This window comes from Ranitomeya imitator, chromosome 5 (genome assembly GCF_032444005.1).
Source record: "Ranitomeya imitator isolate aRanImi1 chromosome 5, aRanImi1.pri, whole genome shotgun sequence".
NCBI classification, from domain to species: Eukaryota; Metazoa; Chordata; class Amphibia; order Anura; family Dendrobatidae; genus Ranitomeya; species Ranitomeya imitator.
Window position 1 is genome coordinate 664,121,895 of NC_091286.1, and position 9,749 is coordinate 664,131,643.

Below are 9,749 nucleotides of genomic sequence, written 5' to 3' on the forward strand. Positions count from 1 at the left end.
TTCCAGGTTAAGCTCAGCCTGTAGCGCATTAGGTCCATGATCCACAAGCGTTACAGAAGGTTTTACTAAAAATTGATGGATTAGAATCTGTAATACTGATACAGTATATTAATAAGTTGAGATGAGCGGACCCCTGGATGTTCGGGTCCTACGAGTTCGGCTGAATAGTTAAAAAAAAGTTCGGATTTGGGTACCAGAAGAGTAGCTGGACCCCATTCACTTGAATGGGGTGCCCACACATCCAGTGATTGCCATGCTGTCATGTCCATGACAGCACGGCAAACTGTGCTTCTGAGCTGCTGTAAAATAATTACTGCTAGTCAGAGAGCCGAGTTTCCCTCGCTGTCAAATGACAACATGAGCCCGCAGCTGTGAATGGAGGTAAAAATTTACCTCTGGTGACTGGAGTCAGCTGATGGGACTACTGTTTCCATCAGCCTACTACTGCTGTCACTAATAACAGCAAGAGCAGGCGGCAGTTGATGGCAGTATTCATCAGCCGTCACCTGCTCTCTAGATAAACGATTACAAAAAATAACAGGTTCCTATGTATATTTGATAATCCGCCAGGCAAAACTGACAGCAGGGAACTGCAATCCTCAGCTCTCAGGGTTAGCATGGGTAGTTATCAAGAATAGAGGGATCCCCTCACTGTTTTTTTTAATTATTTAGATAAATAATTTTAAAAAACCACATGGAGTACCCCAATTTTTTACAATGAGCCTTACTAAAACAGACGGCTGAGGGCTGGTACTCTCAGGCTGGTAAGGGGCAATGGATATTCACCTCCCCAGCCTAAAAATAGCAGCATCTAATAGATGTGTCAATTATGGTGCTTTGTCTGACTCTTCCTACTTGCCGTGTAGGGGTGGCAAGTGGGGTTTCATATTTGTGGGGTTGTTTTGCATTGTGTGGTGACATCAAGCCCACGACTTAGTAATGGAGAGAAATAGGTAGGTTTGGAAGAGAAGACCAAAGGTCATATACATCTATGTAGCTAGGGTTTAATAGATAAGGTATTAAAATAATGGGAGACATCTCAGGAAAACAAGAAGGCGGTGATAAATTCTGAACTACTTCCCTGAATTAGGAGGTACGCTGTAGGACCATAAATATCTGATAGCATTATAACCTAGTAGGACTAATTATGAATTAAATATTTTTACACTTTTTAATATTTTTTTAATTTTTTACATTGTTCCAGGATGGAACATAACTGTACAGCATCAGATTGCTCATCTGATGCTCTTCAATGCTTCTGCACTGCAGAGGATCACATCAGCGTCTGACAGGCAGGGTAGGGGACGTCTCATGTCCTGCTCTGAGCAGGCACTGCAAAGCCACCTTCTCTGATGCACCCCACAGTAATCTTGCAGCCATAGTCCAGTCAAAATATGGTTTGACCCGGAACAAATTCCAAGAACGTGTTTTATGATTTTTTTATTACCATTATATGTGAGGATCAACATATTAAAAGTTTTCCAAAAATTGATCATAAGACGATGACAGCCATCGCACTAAAAATAACGAATATTTCCCTATTTCAAAGCTGTAGCTATAGGTTACAGAAGAGTTTGCATTTTGTATGCTATATGTTTTCATATAATAATTTTTATACAAAGTTTTATACTAACTACATGGACAGGCGAGGTCATGACGCCATCAATGACGTCATGACTAGGGTTGAGCGAAACGGATCGGACAAATTCAAAAATTGCCGACTTTCGGCAAAGTCGGGTTTCATGAAACCTGACCCGATCCTAGTGTGGGATCGGCCATGAGGTCGGCGATCTTAGCGCCAAAGTCGTGTTTCGTATGACGTGTTCAGCGCCATTTTTCAGCCAATGAAGGAGAACGCAGAGTGTGGGCAGCGTGATGACATAGGTCTCAGTCCCCACCATCTTAGAGAAGGGCATGGCAGTGATTGGCTTGCTTTCTGCGGCATCACAGGGGCTATAAAGGGGCATGCACGCCAAACGCCATCTTACTTCTGCCGATCTTAGCATAGGGAGAGGTTGCTGCAGCTTCATCAGAAGAAGGGATATCGTTAGGGAGGGAAGATTAACCCCCAAACTGCTTGTGCTGTTGCGATTTCCACTGTCCAACACCACCTTTTCTTTGCAGGGACAGTGGAGTTTATATTTTTGTGCATCAGCTCTGTAGCTCATTGGGCTGCCCTATAAGGCTCCCTGATCGCTGCATTGCTGTTTGTACGCTGCTGTGCAAACCAACTGCTTTTTTAAAAGCAAAAATCCTGTTGCTCCTTTCTGCAGTTATCTTGTTTATTTGTCCACACCTTTGTGTGCAGCAGTCCTTTTTATTGCTGCCATACTTTTCCCTTTCATTGTAGGGAGATTAAAATTGTACTACAGTCCTTGTATTTTTTCATATATCTTCCAGCCACTTTCTGCCACTTACATTGTGTTGTTATATACACTGGGACTGAGTTTTGGTTAAGTCTCCACAAAAAAAGGGAGATTCAAATTCTCACAAAGTGGATATACTTCAGTCCTGTTAGTTTGTCGTATGTCAGCCAGCCACTTTCAGCCACTTACATTGTGTTGTTTTATGCACAGGGCCTGAGTTTTGGTTCAGTCTCCCCCCCAAAAAAGGAGATTTAAATTCTCAACAAGTTTATATACATTTTCTACCTTGTTTTACAGTACCATATAACGATTGTTATTTTGGTTAGATTTTCCAATAAATGAGGAAGTCAGGTGGAAGAGGCCATGGGCGGTGGTTGCCAGCTGGTACTGATGGTGGTGGTGGTGCACAGGGGTGGACACAGACTGCAGAGGGCCCCTGTGCAAGAAATTTTCCTGGGCCCCCCCCCCCATACTGCAACAAAGTAATGTAAACATATAGGTTGTAATATTTATTATCTGTTTAGAACACAACTATCAACTCTAAATAATAAATTTACGTTCAATATTTAACAACTGAATATAACACAAAGCAGTCATGTTATTGATGTCATATCTGGCAAATCTGGATGTGCTTATTGTGGCCTATGACTTATCAAGCAGCACAGACTGTTATTACTTTATAAACTGGAGGAAATAATACTGTAGTTTGGAGGATTTGATTTTTTTCAAAACGTAAATGGGTTGTCCAGGACTGTTTTATTATTTAACTATGAACCTATGAACTGATAGGCAGGTAGTTGCTAATTACCCACCTGTTCTGTGCTGGCCTAGAGTGGTCAAGGACTGCTCCTGCCACCGATCCTGCTGCTTCATGTCAATAGAGCAGCTTTTCATGTTCTAAGCTGCTCTGTTTATGGGGCATGACTGCCGACCTCATGCTGTTCAATAACCGACTCCCTGTAGTTATGCAATGGGGAGATGGCTGTCAATCAGCATAACGCTGGCAGTCACAGCCCTTCAACAGACTAGAAGAGAAGCTGCTGTTCTGTTGATGTGATGTCAGAGGAAGCAGCAGTAGTGGTCTGTGACTACCCTGAGCTGGCACAGGTCTGCACTGGGCAGGACAGGCAGTTAGTTAGTAACTACCTGCCTGTTAGAGCTTAGGCCTATAGTAAAAAAATGTAATGGTTTTAGACAACCCATTTAATAATAATTAGTAAACAACTGTACCCTTTATTGCTGAATAAAAAAACATTTTACTAAATTTACTAAATCAAATCAAGATAACTGGGCTTTACTCAGCCATTCAAATGTTTGAATTTAGAAATGTTCACTGAAAAATGTATTTCAAACAGTAAAACTGTGTGGAGGTGTGAACAATTTACCGTATATACTTGAGTATAAGCCGAGATTTTCAGCCCAAATTTTTGGGCTGAAAGTGCCCCTCTCGGCTTATACTCGAGTCAATGTGGGTGGCAGGGTCGGCGGGTGAGGGGGTGAGGGCGCTGAGGTATACTTACCTAGTCCCAGCGATCCTCGCGCTGTCCCTGCCGTCCCACGGGCTTCTGTGCTGCAGCTTCTTCCTCTCTTCAGCGGTCACGTGGGACCGCTCATTAGAGATATGAATAAGCGGCTCCACCTCCCATAGGGGCGGAGCCGCCTATTCATTCCTCTAATCAGCGGTGCCGGTGACCGCTGACAGGAAGAGCTGCGGCACCGAAGACCAGGCAGAGGGACAGCGCGAGGATCGCCAGGACTAGGTAAGTATAGCATATTCACCTGTCCTCGTTCCAGCCGCCGGGCGCCGCTCCATCTTCCCGGCCGGCGCCTCCATCTTCCCGGCGTCTTCGCTCTGACTGTTCAGGCAGAGGGCGCGATGACGCATATAGTGTGCGCGGCGCCCTCTGCCTGATCAGTCAGAGCAGAGACGCCGGGAAGATGGAGGCGCCGGAACGAGACGCCGGGAGCTGCAATCAAGGGAGGTGAGTATGTGTTTTTTTTTTTTATTGCAGCAGCGGCGGCAGAGATTTCTATGGGGCACAATGAACGGTGCAGAGCACCGTATATGGCACAGCAATGGGGCACAATGAACGGTGCAAAGCACCGTATATGGCACAGCAATGGGGCACAATGAACGGTGCAGAGCACCGTATATGGCACAGCAATGGGGCACAATGAACGGTGCAGAGCACCGTATATGGCACAGCAATGGGGCACAATGAACGGTGCAGAGCACCGTATATGGGCACAGATATGGGGCACAATGAACGGTGCAGAGCACCGTATATGGGCACAGATATGGGGCACAATGAACGGTGCAGAGCACCGTATATGGCACAGCAATGGGGCACAATGAACGGAGCAGAGCACCGTATATGGGCACAGATATGGGGCACAATGAACGGTGCAGAGCACCGTATATGGCACAGCAATGGGGCACAATGAACGGTGCAGAGCACCGTATATGGCACAGCAATGGGGCACAATGAACGGTGCAGAGCACTGTATATGGCACAGCAATGGGGCACAATGAACGGTGCAGAGCACTATATGGGGCACAGCTATGGGGAAATAATGATCTATTTTTATTTTTGAAATTCACCGGTAAATGCTGCATTTCCACCCTAGGCTTATACTCGAGTCAATAAGTTTTCCCAGTTTTTTGTGGCAAAATTAGGGGGGTCGGCTTATACTCGGGTCGGCTTATACTCGAGTATATACGGTACTTAAAACTCATTCTCCTGGCCTTCTTTTCAGCAAATTCATCAATAATTGTATTTAAGTTAATCTTTCTAGCACGGTCATTTTCAATTGACAGCATAGCTAGTCCACTTAGCCTTTCTTGTCCCATTGTAGACCTCAGGTAGTTTTTTATTAGCTTTAGTTTTGAGAAGGAGCGTTCAGCGCTAGCCACTGTTACTGGCAAGGATAAGAACAAAATATATGCTGTACACACTTCTGGAAAACTTGGAACTAGCACACTGTTGTCAACAATCAATAGCTTGGCAATTTCTTCCACAGTGGTCATGTGTGCAATTTGTGATTTGAACCAAGCTCTGAATGAAATGAGCTGTGTAGGAAGAGCTGGTGAAAAGTCTTTTTTGAAATGGTTCACAAGGTTCTCTCCATCCTTATGAAGTTCTTCATCAGACGCAGATTGCAGTGAGCTGGGAAGGATTGCTCTAAATTTATTCACAGTTGAATGAAGACTGTGAAATCTTTGCTTTAATTGCATGATAATTGTGTCCAAGCAGGAGTTAAAGATGTTGACCTGGAAGTACTTCTCAGCATCGCAGAGCCGTTCATCTTCGCACAATTCAACATACTGTCTTTTTACACGTTTATTTCTTTTTCTTTGAAATGCAACGTCTATTCCCCACTTCTCTGACAATTGTATGGCACTGTTTTTTGCTCCCTGGTAGTTTTCTCTGAACTCTTGAAGAACTTCAACAGCATTTTTAAGTAAGAGTGTTGCTTTTTCAAGATTTGCATCTTTAGCTTGCAGACACTTTGAAACTGGTCCAACAACATCTAGAATCATAGCCTGCATGACGACTGTGATCACAAATTCAAAGGTGCTGATGTTTTTCTTTAAGCTAGCGGCATCATTGCTGTCACTGGAATTTTTGTCAGACTTCAGGATAATTTTTGCCAGTGCCTTCAGGATATCAGTGTAGCGATACCTCAGTGCCCTGATTGAATCATTCCTGGAAGAACATCTAGTTGGACACAATCTCTTCAGAGTAATGTTATCAGTTTTAGACTCTGATGATATCTCTGATAATAAAGTCCATCGTTTGATGCTGTTGGCAAAAAGCTGGTACAATTTTTCAATGATATCATAAAATTTTCCTAGTTCCGGGATGAATCTTACGGAATCATTTACAGCAAGGTTTAAGTTGTGAGCTGCACAATATATATACTGTGCACTAGGTTCCCTTTTTGAAATTCTTGCTTGAACCCCAGTATATATACCACTCATGTTTGCTGCCCCATCATACCCTTGTCTACGACATCTACTTATGTCAAGACCCTTATTTTCAATACTTTGAACAATTTCTTTCTCAAGGTTTGCAGCTGTTTGATCTGTTATGGCATGAAATCCCAGGAAAACTTCTTTTACCTTTACTTCACTAACAGTATTCTGTTCATTATTTTCAATGGTTACATAACGAAAAATCTGACTAAGTTGGTCAGTTTTAGAGATGTCTTGTGTTGTATCTATGATCACTGAAAAAAATGTAGCGTTCTTGATCTCATTAACAATTTCTTGCTCTATCTTCTTTGACAATAAAGAAATTATTTCATCCTGTATTCTGTGGCTCAGATAACGGACAGAACCCCTTGGCATTTCCATTAATTGCTGCAGAGTAGAGTCATACTTTGCTAGCAACTGAATCATGGACAAAAAAACTCCACTGTTTGCTTGGTCTATTACTTCTGTGTGACCTCTAAAAGGAAGATTACACATTGCCAGTGTTAAGGTGACATTAATCACTCTGTCAAGAACTTGCCTCCAGAAGTTTTTTTGTTTTCTAATTTCCCTCTCATTTTCTTCGTCTACAGTACTATGACTGCGCCAATGCTGCATCAACATGCACGCATTAATGTGCTGGATGGAGGTTTCATGATAATGCACTGCCTGTGATAGGTGAGACCAATTTCTCACACCATTCACCCATGCTGAATTATAAGCACCATAGCTTCGATCAGCAAAAAGCCAGCAGGGTTCACAGTAGGCACAGTCTAGGATTGGCGAATAACACAACCATGAACGTGGGATCAATACTCCAGCTTGTGTTTTCTTGGTGTAAAATACCTGCGAAAAACAACGTCCTCCCTGTTTTTCATCTCGTGGAAATGTTATAAATGACCTACAAGACCCCTGAGAAATTATGAATCTCTTTGTTTGACTGTCCTTAATATCTGGTGGGAAGTTAGCACGGTCTGTTGGAAATGTATTTGCATCTGTAGCAAGGCCTTCATCATCTGCAATTATCTCATCCAGATATTCACTGGAATGTTCTTCGCTCTGTATAGTAACTGATGCACAGAATTCTTTATTTACACTTGACTGTGTGCTCTCTGGACTCTTTGAAGGAATGTGAGACGTGTCCGCATATGTAACTTCAGCATTTACACTTGCCAAGTTTTCAGTCTCCTCACCATGGGCAGTGGCCCGGGCAGTAATCTGGCCACTGTCACCTGAAGTACTACTGCTACAGGGGATTGTTATCTCACCATGTTCTTTCTCAGATTGTTTAAAAAATGAAATAATTTTGGGTAATTTAGCTGTCTGTGCTAACTCTTCTTTTCTTAGTCTGCACTTTTGAGCTCCGCTTTTAGGTTTTTGGCCAGATGCCATTCTAAAAAAAAAAAGGAACATAAATGTATGTTCGGTTGTTCACTATGTGTTCAGTTAACATTACAGACTAATTAACAGATATATTATTGTATTATAAACAATAAAAAAGGGGCATAAACAACACATCAACAGCTATAAGGCTGTGCCGCCACATATAATGCTCCATACAATTCATTATGGCCCCATAGATGCTCCATATAACGCCGTGCCTGTGCCGCCACATATAATGCTCCATACAATTCATTATGGCCCCATAGATGCTCCATATAACGCCGTGCCTGTGCTGCCACATATAATGCTCCATACAATTCATTATGGCCCCATAGATGCTCCATATAACGCTGTGCCTGTGCCGCCACATATAATGCTCCATACAATTCATTATGGCCCCATAGATGCTCCATATAACGCTGTGCCTATGCCGCCACATATAATGCTACATACAATTCATTATGGCCCCATAGATGCTCCATATAACGCTGTGCCTGTGCCGCCACATATAATGCTCCATACAATTCATTATGGCCCCATAGATGCTCCATATAACGCTGTGCCTGTGCCGCCACATATAATGCTCCATACAATTCATTATGGCCCCATAGATGCTCCATATAACGCTGTGCCTGTGCCGCCACATATAATGCTCCATACAATTCATTATGGCCTCATAGATGCTCCATATAACGCTGTGCCTGTGCCGCCACATATAATGCTCCATACAATTCATTATGGCCCCATAGATGCTCCATATAACGCTGTGCCTGTGCCGCCACATATAATGCTCCATACAATTCATTATGGCCCCATAGATGCTCCCTATAAAGCTGTGCCGCCACATATAATGCTCCATACAATTCATTATGGCCCCATAGATGCTCCATCCATTCCATAATATGGAGCATCTAGATTCTATGGGGCCATAATGAATTGTATGGAGCATTATATGTGGCGGCACAGCTTTATATGGACTCCCTATAAAGCTGTGCCGCCACATATAATGCTCCATATAACGCTGTGCCTGAGCCGCCACATATAATGCTCCATAGTCCATACAATTCATTATGGCCCCATATAGATGCTCCATATAATGCTGTGCCGCCACATATAATGCTCCATACAATTCATTATTACCCCATAGATGCTCCATCCATAATATGGAGCATCTATGGGGCCATAATGAATTGTATGGAGCATTATATGTGGCGGCACAGCTTTATATGGACTCCCTATAAAGCTGTGCCGCCAGATATAATGCTCCATACAATTCATTATGGCCCCCAGATAGATGCTGATGCTCCATATATAACGCCTGCCTGTGCCCCGCCACATATAAATGCTGCTCAGCTGCTTCAATAAAAAAAAAGACATACTCACCTCGGCTCGACTCTCGTCTCTGCCCGCCCACTGGTCCTCACCGTCCCGTCTCTCCGCACTGACTGATCAGGCAGAGGGCGGCGCGCACACTATACGTCATCCGCGTGCCCTCTGACCTGAACAGTCAGAGTGCAGAGACGGGAAGAGATGGAGCGGCGCCCGGCGCGTGGATCGTGGACAGGTAAATATGATTGATACTCACCTCCTGCTCCTGGCTCCTTCTCCCAGACCCGGACTGTGGACAGATGGTCTCCGCAGACTCCGGGCAGTGGCGGGCGCCGGGCACGGCAGCTTCTGAGGCTGCTTCTTCACCAGCGGTCAATGACACTGCCGGTCATGTCACTCGCTGGGTACCGCGGCGCCGGCCCGGCGCTCATTACAGGATGATCCACGCAGCGGCAGGCTGCAGCAGTCACAACAATGCCGATTGCCGACGTGCCGTGCATGTCCGTCGGGTCGGGCCCCCTCCCCGCTCTGGGCCCCGGTGCGGTTGCACCGGTTGAAACGGCGGTATGTCCGCCCCTGGTGGTGCATCTGGTGGTAGTGGCAAAAGCACAATATCACCTAAGGCTGTAGGTGTTGAGCCAGCATCATCGTCTGGCTACACAAGGCGTCGAAGGCTCCCTTATCTGGGAGTAGGAAAA